Source organism: Varroa destructor, unplaced genomic scaffold (genome assembly GCF_002443255.2).
Source record: "Varroa destructor unplaced genomic scaffold, Vdes_3.0 BEIS01000003.1, whole genome shotgun sequence".
Classification (NCBI taxonomy): domain Eukaryota; kingdom Metazoa; phylum Arthropoda; class Arachnida; order Mesostigmata; family Varroidae; genus Varroa; species Varroa destructor.
The window spans coordinates 4,271,799-4,286,205 of NW_019211456.1; the positions used below are offsets into that span (position 1 = coordinate 4,271,799).

General features: G+C 41.4%; 1 long non-coding RNA gene across 4 annotated transcripts in view; it reads left to right on the forward strand.

Annotated features, from left to right (window-relative positions):
- The window catches only part of LOC111246901 (uncharacterized), a 96,418-nt gene that overhangs the window by 36,126 nt on the left and 45,885 nt on the right, over window positions 1–14,407 (forward strand). For 2 of the 4 annotated variants that reach the window (XR_015324541.1, XR_015324542.1), the window contains exons 3-4: window positions 1,323–1,420; window positions 1,879–1,986. This is a non-coding gene — a long non-coding RNA (uncharacterized LOC111246901). The remainder of the gene's footprint in view (window positions 1–1,322; window positions 1,421–1,878; window positions 1,987–14,407) is intronic. The other 2 variants (XR_015324544.1, XR_015324543.1) reach the window with 1 other exon arrangement.

Consider the following 14,407-nt stretch of genomic DNA (forward strand, 5'->3'; position numbering starts at 1 on the left):
GTGCATAGTCGGAGGTTTATTTTACAAAGGAGGAGCACAAATAACGTAACATTTGTTCGGTTATTGCAAGCGGCAGAATATATACGGTGCCTTTTTTAGAATTAGCTGCGATTAGCTTACTATGGCATTCACTGCAGCGAGACTACTCGAACATAGTTACAAAGCGTCAAGCTAACAGAATCGCCTTTGGGGCCTTTCCAATAAAATGGAGATAGCAACATGCGTACATGACTCAGCTCAGGTCAGGTCAACCCTGGAAACCTGACTTTGAGCTAAAAGACTTTGTACTCCGTTTCGAAATGAATAACGAAAACACGCCTAGAATGGGCCTCAAAGAAAAAAGAGGGGATTCAACAACCACAGAAAAGAATCTTCGCTAAACCGATCAACAGATAAAGATGGTGTAAAACACTTGGGAGTGTATTCGGACTAATCATTTAATGTTCATTGAGACATAAAAACAGCTGCAACTGGTGCAAGCAGCGCGGTGATTTCGGTAACAGCAGGCTGTTCATGCTGGTCACGGAATCGATCGTCCTATTTGGAGCCTTGTTGTGAATGAAGAAGGCCTTAACCACGAAAAAGAGCAGATGCCTACTTCGTAGTACCCAGACAATGGGTGCACTGTGTATCACACAGATATATGGTGCGATCAGGGCCTCTACAACGCTGACCTTAGTTAAGTATGAAAATCAAGCAAAGAAAGCGCCTGTGAGACAGAGATGGCGGGCCGAAAGGAACAAAACAAGCAGAAGGGATTATCTGTATGGACGGATGGCAGTCAAAATGGACGACGAACCTCAGGATGACCCTGAGTCAGTGGGCAGAGGTGTCATTTCGAACATTAAGAAGCAGCTAGACCGCCCGGACGGAAAAGAGAAGGCGATCCGATAGGCGGAATCCTACCAGTGGCGTCGAGGAAGGGTATATGACAACTTGTAGACCTCATATGCGATAGAAGGGGCGACTGAGAAACTGGCTTAATGACCTAAGATAGTATTGAAAGAAAAAGAATGCCTCGAACGCATAAGGAGACCAGATCTGACGCAGATGGAATACATCGTGTCAGGAGGAGTGGGGATTCCGGAAGGTAACCTCAGATTGATTGAGCCAAAATAATCCTTTTTTATTACGGAATATAAAAAAGAATAAACATAGCAGTGTTATTTAAAAATTGACTAGATAAAATATGCGACCTACGTAACCGGACAGTTGCAATAGGATGACAGAATTAATGTAACAGCTGCGCTTACTAAGGTGTAAGTCCGCAGTCGAGAAATGATTTATGTCAAGGGTTAAATGTAATATGAATTGAATATTAGAACAGGTAAGTGAAACGATTGTGTCCAGGCGGTAGGACGGTTGGAACGATGGGAGAACGGGACGCGTGCAACGGGTAACTGCAACTAAGTTGGTGTTGGTAAGATATTCATTGAACCAAAAGGGATCATTGTGATTGGATAACGGAATTGTCGCTGCAGGATCCTAGGAGAATTACAACCGCGTATCTGCAAAGGCGTATGTCTGCGGTTGAACTATAGTTTATCTTAAATCAGGCGCAACCTGAACTAAATTCGTTGATTAAAATGAGCTGACGTAGAACAGTACAAGGGTGGCGGGCTAACTGGAGTGGGCTAAGCGTAACATCAATGAATCAAATTAGCTAAATCAACGGCATAATAGACCCTGGATAAAGTCAGCTCCGTCTAGTTATATTCTAACAAATTTCGTTTTTTTGTCGTTTCTTGACATTTACTTCATAATTAAATACACACTTACACACTAGCTTGTCAAACCTGTATGAATAAAGAGCGCGTTTGTGTATAGTACTACATAGGTGTTGTCGTATTAATCTCGTACGTCTTTGCTATGTTTCAGGTAATGTTACATCATTTTCAATGAAGCATTTTATATGCTTAGCTGCAGTACTGGACATAAAATTCAAGAGATCTAGATGGAGCTGATTCAAAGAGTTCTAAAATGAAGGTTTGTTACGGTCTGTTTTTCTCTAAAGGCAGACAAAATCGTTTATTCTGTTGCTGAGATCCACAAGTACCACATATGTTTTAGTGTCAAAATGGCTGGTTAAATATAGATTATTGTTCATCGAACAGAGATTATTAATGTTTTCGCGCCGTACCTGTTGCCGTTATTGGCAACAGGTACAGGTGGTATTGTAATAAACACTGAAACGCTAAACGTTCATTTACTATATTTTCTATTATTAAAAGGTAGGAGTTGTCCCTGTCATCAGTCGAAAGCCCTTGACAAACTGAATCGAAGTGCAATACATGATTAGATATCTAATTTTTATGGGCTGAAGATGCCATTTGAAGCGTGCAGACTTAGCTTGATGTTCTGTGTAGGAAAGGTTCTTCTTGACACAAATAGGGTCTATTATTAGCCAGTCCAAGTCAGTCACAGAAATAAAATCAACCACCCAACCCTAAAAAAACCTTGTAATCACGTTACGAAAATGTATCAAAGTTAGCACCGTTGGCTAAACTCCCTGCTGAACATATTAGAATAGGTTAATAAAGTTACTGAAAGATAAGAAGGGTTAAGCGAGACAAAGTAACTCAACAAAAAAAAAGAGGTTCGGGGAGAAACCTGTGGATCCGTCTAGTTACAACTATTTGACTCGACGTTCTACCCAAAGTTTGTTTTACTAGAGAATATTAAGCATAAGAACATCTCAAATGAGTGCGAAAATTAAAGTTTAAACGGCCTGCCGCCATTGTTTTTAAATATGCCTCTTGATAATTTTTTTCATTTGGAATACTTGAAAGATTAAAGATCATAGTGAAATCTAACGAGCATTAAGCTATGCTGTATTTCCGTGAAACATTGTAGTACTGCCTTACTTCATACTACCTCGATTAAGGCCATATTCGTGGATCAGGAGTACTATCTTTGTACTTTGGTGGAAAAGTGTGCCGTTTCTAGTAAACTGAGTCGACTTCTCAAGCTCAGTCGTAAATAGACGACTTTTTGCCGTGTATTGCATCATTATTTTTACACATCTATTGCCCTCTACGTTCCCCTAAAGGCGATGTTCTGCATTCTTCGATTTGGTCGGCCTTTTGTTTGAACTAAAAGACTATTCCTATTTCAAACCGTTTTTTACGTAGATGGAAAGTTGCATAGCGTCGTTCCATGAAATCCGGCCGAGAAAGATCAACATAGCTGTACAACACATTCGCTGCTTCATGGATGGTGTGAGTCTATTTATCCAAATGGTCGCCTGACGGAGGCGGGCGAAAAGGGCTTGCTTGTTGTTCCTGTTGCACTCTCCTTTGAAGTGCTGTTTCTGCTGATGCTTGGGATCTTCTCATATTAAGCTACAGTTCTTGCTTACCTGCATATATCGGGTATACCTTATCCCCATGAAGTTACAGCGGTAACGTTTCCCGTGTAGATGTCCACTATCGTCGTCTCTTTCCCATTTGATTCTATCTTATATTAGGTAACTCTGTGAGCTCATTGGCTCACTCTGCCGCACAACTGGCTTCCTTTTTTCGTTCATCTTTTATCACTTTGGCCTGCTGGCCTCTCCTTACTACGGCCACTACGTTCGTTGGTACTATGCTCGGTTAACGCCTGACAATTATATTCGTTTCGGACTCGAGTCGTCTTGTGATCAGACCGAAGTATGCTTCATTACCCGCTGCGTTCTTCCAGAAAATCAGCCTTCAGAGACCTTTAGCAAGAGCACCTATGATTCCCACAGCCATCGCGCCAATTCTCCCTGCTTGTAGTCACCTATTTTGGGTTTTTTCGGATGTATTCCCTTATAACGAAAATGAGTATAGAAGCTGTTTTAGTGAACTCTGCTTTTGGATCGTTTGTCTCTTGCTCGTATCGCCTTGGACATTGCTGACAAGTTTAATGGAGTGGTATCCTTCTAGGAAAGAAACCAATCTGGCAGGAAAACGCGCATCAACTTGGGCCTAGACCGACTTCATTTCGCTGCAGAGTTATTATTTCGGTTCCACTCGGCTTCTGCGAAGCTGGTACGCTTTATTGACATCCTTAGTTCTTTTTCTACCCTTGAAGTCCTTACGGGGTTTCTAAAACTGTGTTTGCTGTTTCGTCGTTGAGACACGGCGTGGGGCAGGACAAATGCAACAATGAGATGGGGCTTCAAATCTGGTTCACATTTTCGAGAAGGCTTCCTTAAAACAGTAGGAAACATTCCTGTCCGTTTATTTCGACAGAATAAGGATTTTCATGCGGATCACCTTATTGTAAGGCGCATCCTCACCGTTGAGTGTAAAAACGAGAACTTTACTGTGAAGTTCATCGTCTTGTAGTGAGCAGTCTTTTAAGAGAAGGTATCAGCTGAAATTTGGCCTACATTTTGCTCTTGCATTATTTTGAGTTTCGAACATGCATAATCTATTTGCTGTGTGTACGTACTTTAAAGAAAGTACGTACGCTTTTAACAGTTACACTTTGTTTTACTTTATCTATTGTCGCTTATTTATTTATGATGCCATAAAGCTTAATTTGCGGCATTAATGCATGCTTTTCAAAATCGACCCGGTTGTGCTTGTCTCTTCCGATGTTAAATAGGATAATACATAAGGAAAGTCGGCCGTGTGCTGATGAATGATTAGTTATATTTTTTAAAGTCGTAAAAAGTGTCGCTTCGTACACTCCTGTCGGCTTTTTTTCTTTGTGAAGCAACTTTGCCTTCGTATACAAATAAGCTTCTCTCAGCATCAACTCCATGTTCATTGCATAACTTTAGAGCGAGATAAATAGATCCCTGTAACTCTAGCACTTGACCCATATGCGTGTGTACCTATTCAGTGTCACATAGTAAGGCAGAATCTATTCGAAGCTCATCGAGAGAAGGAAGGATGAGTTACCTGCGTGAGGTTACCATGCTTTGCACGCCCGTAGACGGCAGCGACATTCCGTGTTACGTGCCAGTATGCTATCTGATGCAAATACATGTCTCAGTCGATGTTTATTTCTGTTTGCCTCAGAGCTATAAATAAAAAAGGACGAGTTATATGGGAACAATGAGTCACCTGGCTCCTAATTTTTGGCTAGCGGTCCAGGTACTATTATGGAAGCGTATTGTTCATGTCTATCCGTCATACGTCTCACGTCAGGATGTATGTCAGGCTGTCTGGGGCGGAGTTAAGGAGTATCTGAACAAATATTGCAACTATCGCAGCATTTAGGTAAGGATTGGCCGGGCGACTCGCTACCGTGAAGGCGGTCAACTCTGCTGCTATAGCCGCTGCAGATATATATATATATAGCATGCTCACGAATGGAAAAGTAAACTGTATTTCTCGATGAACGGAAACACGTACGTTAACCTATGCGATTTTCTTGTACATAGTGCAGAACATAATACATAGAACGTGCTGGCCTACCAGCAGCAGATCATAGCCGAAAAAATCGCCCTTTCTCCTCCATTCTGCACCCCCTACACTGCGTCAAAGCCACCGCATAACACAACATTATCTATGAGCTATCCTTTGCCATCTAAACATGCAACACGCTCTTACAAGGAGGTTTCATTCTCTCCTGTAAGGCGGAGAAAGTGCCGTACAAGCTGGCATTCTATCCACTATTGTCGGGCTGGCCCATTGGCCCAAGTGATTCCGTCGGTTGGCAGGTACTGCTCCAGTTTATAGTGTTAAAAAAAGTGTCCGATAGTACCTATCGTTTCGGCGTAGTATCAATAAATTATATACATGTTGGATGGGTCACTGTACAAAAACGACAATATAAAAAAAAACACTTGTATTGCTATAAAAAATTCATAAAGATTCAACGATGAGTTGCAGGTAAGGGTGTAACCTAGGCTCGTTGCACCGGACTATAAAAAACATTCAGTTGACTTAAAACAGAAAGATGATACGTGCAGCATCGTACGACTAGATGTAAGCTTTGTTCCTAAACTCTATTTAAATATGAAATCTTCTACATCTGTCATCCTTGGTGGTCATGTTTTTTTAAATATAGCCTAGACTGTAGCTTTAATTCAGAACCTGACATACACAATAAGCATTTTCAAAATATTCCTCATTGATTTCACAGGTTCGCCATGCGTTTAGAAAAAGTTCGTGGCCTTGTTCTACATAGAAAACACTGGCCTTCTTCTAGTGTTTAGAATACCGAAAAAACGGATACTCGCTATAACAGATAATCCAACGAAATGCCGACAAATCTATCACTACTTAGATGGGATACATTTGTTAATGCACACAGATTATGTCTTTCCCATAAAAGCAAACTAAAATCCGAGCGAAAATGGCCAACCAATATCTTGGTATTCACCTTTTCCATATTGAGACCCTTAAACTTTAAGCAAAGATAACTTCGTCCATAACCACTGCCTATTGCTAATGAAGTACAGCCAAAAGCAACTTCCATCATTGCAAACTGTTCGTTCTCCTTCGACTTATGTGATATTAATTGATCCCATTTCTAAGACTTCGTCGCATTAATGTATTAATTTATATTTTAATGGCAGTAGTAATAGAAGAAGATAAAATTTTGCATCTGGAGTAATCATATGATTCTTAAGACACCAGTCTGTTATTCGCATCCAGGCTACACCATGTGGGTTTTACCACATTTACAATTAATGTCCAAATGCTGACTGGGGCGTTTACTATGATACAGTTCCTTCAGCCAGCATTCCTGAGGACCACATATAAGCAGTTTCAATCCCAGTATACATTTACATTGCGTCTGCATTTGTATTTTTTTAAGCTTTCCTCTGGGCAAGGCGATCGTCTTAGATTTAGCCATCTTGAGCTTATTCCAGTAGCAGCTGAATTCGCGATATGTTCGATTTGGCTTAAACTCGGCTAGTCAGTGCCAGCTCGTTAATTTGCATTAAACATAACTTGGTGAAATTTATAAATACTTAGGGTATGATTAGATTTAGGCCACTCTGCGAAGACGAAACATGTTGAAGTCAACAGCGTCGTCGGCCCCCACGCGGCCAATTCATTTCGAAGTTCTTCCAGTTCTAAGCGGAGTCACACACATACTTTTTAGCCGCTTTATATATTTGTTATACATATTGAGATGTATTGCATCAGACGGGTGATTAGATTCTTCTTAGCCATGATACACTTTATTGAAGGTACGCAGCTAAATTTATATACCGTCGACATGCCTTATGATCGCCCGTCTCCGCACTCTTATCATGCCATTTTCGGCAGCTATATTTCGCTTCAGGTTTTCCATGTGGCCATGCACACAGGCCAAAATCTCAGACATACATCGACAATAAGATAGGTGCAAAGGAGATTTGTCCTGAGAGGTTTGCGGCAGTTGGAAAGGAACGTTGACCCGTGGCTGGCTTTGAAAGACAACATTAGAGACAAGGTTGTCATCAGCACGTGCTGAACGCGTATACTCGACGCGTTATCCACCTAGGCGTGAGACACGAGTGAATCGAACAACACTGAGTAAAGCACAATGAGCAGAAAGGGCAGATACGGAAGAAGGAGAACATCGAGAAATGTTTCGGGCGAGGGTGGGGGCGATGTGGTCAGGTAGCAATGTGCTAGGAGCAACTAATCGGAGTAGAAATTATCGTTCAACAGAATCTATTTCATCTCCTGATACCTTATGAACGCTTTTCTTTTTCTCGGTTTCTACCAATCCGATCTACGTAAAGCTGAAAACGAACAGTAGTATCGCAGAGCCACTATTTCCAATTCTTGATCTTGCTGATATTCCATATTTTCTTCTGCTCACCGTCAGGGCATGTTGATTTGTTATCGTTGCCACCGATATGGCCAACAAGCCGCCAGCCGTAAAGAAGAACGACAAATAAACTGTAAAGACAGTCTTGAGCTGCTGCGATGTGATAGTGGTAGGAAAGATCCCCCTTGCCTAGCTCGTCACCCATTACAAACTCACCGAACAAGAAAATAGACTGACCAACGACAACAGGCACGGGCCGTCCTGAGATGATCCATCTTATGTAGTAAGTTGGCTTGTTGGATAAGTGGTTATCATCGGCTAAGTAATGGTACGGTCTGATAGGCGTCATCGGCTATTCACAGCTATTGAAGCTGTTGGGATATCGTTGGTATACTAGTAGCAATAATAGGGCTGGCAAGATAGCTTATCAGTTAAGTACCAGTACTAACTGGATTTCACGTACGTAAAACAACTAGGTTGAATCCGCCCCTGGCGCAGATAATGAACTGTTATTTTAGGTTATATTTCTCAAATGAAATGAGTTGTAACTAATTATAATCAGTCTATGATGAAAATGATAATGAAAGGTAACATTTTCTCGTTTCGTGACACTCGCTCGTTCTAAAAGCTAAAGAAGAAAAACATAAATTGTCATCATGGCTTTCACAAGCGCGACATCTAACGGCATGGAAATCAGGAACAGCAAACGCTGAACGTTGGGCCGTGAAACGACACACAATTTTTTGACAAGGAGTTTTTGTTATAAGTAATAACGTCCTCCTGTTTTTCCGTTTTTTTTTTGTTTTTTTTTCGAAAACATTCGTGCTAACTACTAATTAACAAAAAGTTAGGATGTACGATTGAGTACCACTACGCTATTTTATTTATTTACGTCAATCGTTTGTTGAATAAGTGGAAAGTATAATATGGACTTGGGACGACAAAGCAAAATTTGGCCAAATTGAGTTCACCTCTCGAAAGCTAGTTGACAGCAACGGCAGCACTATATAGCAACTACATTTTACACAAAGACACGCATATCAGTCATGCGCATGTGCTTACAACATGGCCTGGACCCCATAGCCAGTGAAAATGGCCAACCGGGCAAAACAGCACGAACCGTCTAAAAAATATGAAGAAACACATATATTTTAGGGTGCGAGGAACAAATCATAATGCAAAATATTCTCCCGCTCGGGCGATTCTACCGCTTCCGCCTACCACTGCTATTGCTACAACGTTCTTTTTTGACTGGCTTTCTTTTTCCTGTTCGCAGCGGGCACCATAACAAGCAGCAACGCCTATAGGAGCGTCAACAGCAGTAGCAAATCGGTTGTTCTGTAGAATGGGCGCTGACTTTTCACTCTATTTTTAATATTTCATTTTTCGGTCAGGGGCATGCTGGTTTTGGCCTCTGGGGCTTACTGTGGCCGTCTGTCGATAGAAACGAATGGCAATGTGTAAACTTTCTCCTCGAGAACATACAAGGGAGCCGATAAACGGGAAGTCGGCAAGCAAATGGTATGTCGATCAGCGGCTCGGTCGGGTGGTGATTGGCTGGTAAATCGTCGAGCCGCTGGCCAATGCTAAGAAGGGAAATTGGGAAGCTGCCATCTGGAACGCTTATCCTAACAAATCAAAAGGAAAAGATTCGGGCAAGTATACAGAGAACATCAGACAACAGAATAGTAACATTCAGTAGTGTACGGACATGAAGGGTGGCATCGGCCATGTAAAGCCATGGGTGGCCTATGGTCCCGCCACACAATTATCTTGTCATCTTCGCATTGCGATACTATAGCTAGTTCTGGCCAAAATCGAGGACAATAGGAGTATAGCAATAGGTGCCCTCCTGCATGATTCTATGGTAAAAACGCAAAAGAGTTCTGCGCGGGTGGGTGCTGGGCATTGCTCTGGTAAGAACGTCCTTGTTTCCTTTACTAATGCAGACTGACCTATGTAGGCTCATAAGTTACCGCTTATGGCTTTTTTTCGAGACAATCGAAACAGATTTTTTTCAATTTGGAAATGTTCATTCATTTAAATATATATTTTTTTAATATACGAGTAATATTTGGGACATCTTCAAACGGGGTATCGTGTACATTTCTCTCGTATGGCTGAACGGGTATTCCAGGCGATCGGCATTAAAGCAAGTTCACTAGTGTTCATCGATGAAGTATATCATGCCTGTAGCAAAATCTCGCCTGGCATGCCGACATACTTTGCGTTTGTCTCGTATGTGGCGAGTGAAACAGTCTTTGAAATATCTGTCCTCAGTTGCTTCTTTGGCTTCGGTCTGTCAATTTCGGAATAGTGCTAGCGCGAAACCCGACATTGCTTTAGGCACGTGTCAGGACACAGCTAATTCTTCCATCTCCGGATCCTGCGTTAATATTCGCATTTGTTAATACCACATAAAAGTAGATGAACGGCAGCTAAATCAGGACAGCCACTTCTAAGAATCCGGTGTGCTGACTGAAACAGCACCCGCACGGCCCCCGATGATAAGTGTCTCGTAAGCGTTTTATAACCCCATTATTGGTTCCATCTTAAAATAGTTCATCAATTTAGGATAAATACTTTTTGCCTGTTGATATCAATAGAAATGCTTAACGGAGTGCAGTCTTCATCGTGATGCGCAAAACATGCCTGAAGTGCCTGAAGTAGGCTGGGTGTTCGGAAGTTCGCCTCAGCTGGCAGAAATATTCACTGTACTATTGTAAAAATACCCGGGCACTTATTCGGCGTTTATTTACGCTCGATACATGGGATCCACCCAATGAATTTCGGTCCGTATAACCTTTTTTCAGGCGACTTTGCCTTGGTAATGTGTCTTGTTTCAATTATTTGATGCGCGATACACCGAATGGATAGCTTCTCAATGGCATCCGATGAGTATGTATGTTATAACTTGCGAACTGCAGCCAATCATTCTCAACATATGAATTATATATAAATACGTATATATAGGCATATATATAAATATGGATGAGCGAAAACGAAATACTTTACGGTTAAGAGTAGAATAGTTTATGGCTTGCCGCATCTTAACAACCACAGGTATCCCTCATCGATACTTGTCTATGGACATCGTCGACGTCTGATAAAAGCTTAAGGCTCTTTGTCATATGGGTCACAGCTTTGTCCAGCTTGCCCGACTTGATTTTGTTTTCTGTGCGTCAACTTCCGCATTTTTTCGATTAGAGATAATGGTGATAACGACCTGGCTAGAAAACTGCTGCTTTTTTCACGTCTAAAAGCACACGCAGTCATGTAACTACTTATAATCTCGTGGAGGCAAATTGTGGGCAAGTTCGTGCTTCACAAAATAGTAACTGGAACTTATCCCTAAGTATTTCAAACGCAGACAAAACATTCTCAGCGTCTTTTCCGCAGAGTTCGCAAACAATCAAAAAAGAACGTTTCTTAGACAGTCCTTGAAAAGGCGGTAGTTATGCCAGAACCGAACTATTTTTTTGCCTTATGTCGCAACGATGTAAGAGTGCAGAAGGCGGGCTAGAGAATAGTGCTTTCTACACTATACACTTTATACTATACACGAAAAGAGTTAGCCAGCGAGTATTTAGACTCAGCTCATTTAGAATATATGGCATACTGCCTTTATTGTTTTACCTAATACCTCTGGGTCAGTTACCGACAGCTGTGATAATTCTGTAGAGCTAGTTTTCAAATAACGGTAGTGAGACAAGAAGAGTACTGGACTTTAAGCTGTACGTTTAAGCATATGCTGTAGCGGCGTTTATCAATAATTGTTTGAATTGCTCTGCGCTTTAGTGATCAACCTTGCTTTTCAGCCAGCAAGAGATGGCGTGTGTACTTAAAGCTGGTGACAGCTTTTGATCTTTCTAACTTTTTGGAGATTTTTCAGTTTAAGAACGCGTTATCATTTGTCCAGTATGCGAGTCTTCTTCGACACTTTCAGGTTTCATTTAGAAACCCCGTAACAACGTAGTAGGTAACGTATCTGGCTGCTCACCTTAGGGAGACGTTGTGAGCTAGGTTCAAGCCCGGGCACAGACACACGGTTCATTTCGTATTGGGAGCCCGCCATCTGCCTGGCGGAGCTATGCTTAAGGGCGATACCGGACGTAGAAGCTTGAAACACAGAGGTTGCATTTAGAAGAAGCAAAGAAAGTTAATAACGTTACCATCAGTAAACATACATAGGCAGTTGTTTAGTGGGGCTGTAAAATACTGCGGGTCCTAATAATTACCACATTCGATGTTAATGTTCTTTCCTGAAAAAACATGTTTCTACATTAGCTGGCACTTGGAAGCGTTCCTAATCCGATGCTAGCCTTCTAGCTTGCTTCCCACCTGGCACTTTTTGTAGCTGAAGAAAAAAAGAATATCTTCTTTCCCATTTCGGCAAAATCGACGATCAGTGCAAGGGAGATAGTCCCTTACCGTTTCTTTTGCACCTGTTTCGACCATTTACTTATGAGATTATGTGCTCATACTATTCTGCCTATTATGGGTAGGGCTGACTATAATGAAGAGTGTAAACGACCGAATCTGTTTCTCAAGCAATTGCTTGATTAAGAACTAGACGCGTTGATGTAGTAAATCTTTGTCTTTAGCGAACAGAACGTCATTTCTTGCGCTTACATCTACGACTGGCACGCTTAAACCGATAGAAACGTCCTTTACACGTTCGCAAGGGTCTCGTCGACCCGAGAAAAACATAGCCTTTTGGTCAACTACTGTTTATTTAAAGAGCGATTTAATCCAAGGTTTAGCGCATACGATGCGTGACACAGGGATGGTCATTATCGACTCTTGGCTATAGCCCAGGAGGGCCACTTGGTAGTTGTAATTCTTGTTAGCAAGCAAAGAGTTAAACATTTGTTACTCAAAGGAATTGCTCTTTCTGAATTTGCATCCTATAAAGAATTAAGAAATCTGGCTGAGTGAATGTCTGACAAGAACAAAACCTTTTAAGAGACAGACCAACGCCTTTTTGCTGTGGGCCAGAAACTAGCGGGGAAAAAACTGGGAGCCGACTAGATCTTGGCAGCAAGAGATAGGCATCCACCCGGGTACTAGCAAATTTTGTGAATTTTTGCTGGTAAATCCATAGATTTGTCTTTATATTTGCGGTCTGAATTAGCTACGCTTGATGTTTGTTCGATATACGCTTTTGACCTCGCCCATCTTGCACGACGGCTCATTATTTGCGTTCAGACTGCTGGCGGGCATCAACAAGGTGTAATCACGTTTTTCTTCAAGCTTAGCTCGTTATAGTTTGGGTATTTAGTTGTGCGCGTATCATTCCGAATGAAAGACGAACGCGCCAAGGAGGCTCTTAAGTATTTCTCGTCAAAATAAAACCGTGCCTTCCCTAATGCACATGGCCCAGCTTTCTGTGCTCTCGTAGTTAAACGCGGTTATTAATCGACTGCCAGGTATGCAGTTAGAAGAATTTGGTGAAAAATGTAATCATTTTCAGTGGTTCTGACTAAGTTCCTGAATTTTTTAGGTGGGCCTTTCGTTGCGGGTGTTATGTCCGTGGGCCTTAAAAAGGTTTCGTATAAAGCGCTGCACATACTGTGGAGGAACGAGCGCTCGGGATCTTGGTGTGAGTCTCTATTGGAACTGAACAGTCTTACTGGAAACTACAGCAGTTCGACGTTTCCTTGTTTTCTATGAGATACAAAAATCAAAGGATTGTTCGCCTAAAGCAGTGGCCCTCAAATGCTTGGTCATTGGAGTTGCTACATACGTGTAATAAGGATTCTCCTGACTGCGTAGACTTACGTATTCCTGGGCTTGAACTACTCCATAAGTAATTTTAAGTGCCCTAGCTAGTTCTTAAGAATAAAATATAATAATACAGAATATATATTTCTGAAGTTCATATTTGTTGAACCGAAAGTGTTCATCGGCTCCCTCCTGGAGGCATTTTTACCAATTAGAGCTAAAGGCACGATCGTGATCTGGCTTACAGAAACTAAACCCATCCTATCGTGTATACTTCGATGGATTTTTTAGAGATTTCGAGGCCGTTTTTGCGTAATTACTCAAGTGTAAAAGTTAAACACCCAAATAAATAACATTATTGCTAGCTAAATTGTTTGACCTCGAGAAAAACCCTAAACTTTTTTTTATGTCTTTTGACAATTCTTGAACTTATGATTTTTCAAAATGATCTTATTTTGGTTGAAGTGGATGTCCTTCTAATTGACGCATCCCAAATTATACTGCAACTAAAAGGGTGAAATCAACTGCAGCTTGAGAATTTTCTACAAAAAAAAGAAGCGCTAATTATGTACTTTTAACTAAAAAATCTGATTTGGTCAATAGTGATCGGTCGCGGCGTTCTCCAGTACAATCATAACCTTGATGACTTTGGAACGAATCGATCATTATGAATATTATTTTTAATTATGCTAAACAGTCTATGTAAGATGCTTGTGTCCTAAGCTAATAATACGACATCGTACCCTATCAAAAATGAGAAACTTCCACAGGATCTCACCTCCCAGAGCAGTTTTTTTATTTTGTAACTGGAAAATTGAGGTTTGTCGATAGCCTGCAAGGATCCAGTTTGTAATATAGGATGATATGTTCGTGGTGTCAGTGACAACGAGTGGACCTCTAGTGGCCAACGCTACCCATTTCCCTTTGAGCTGAAAAATTGACGCACGTCGTTTTAGCTTGACGTTAATGATGATCCTGCTACAAACGGGTGGAG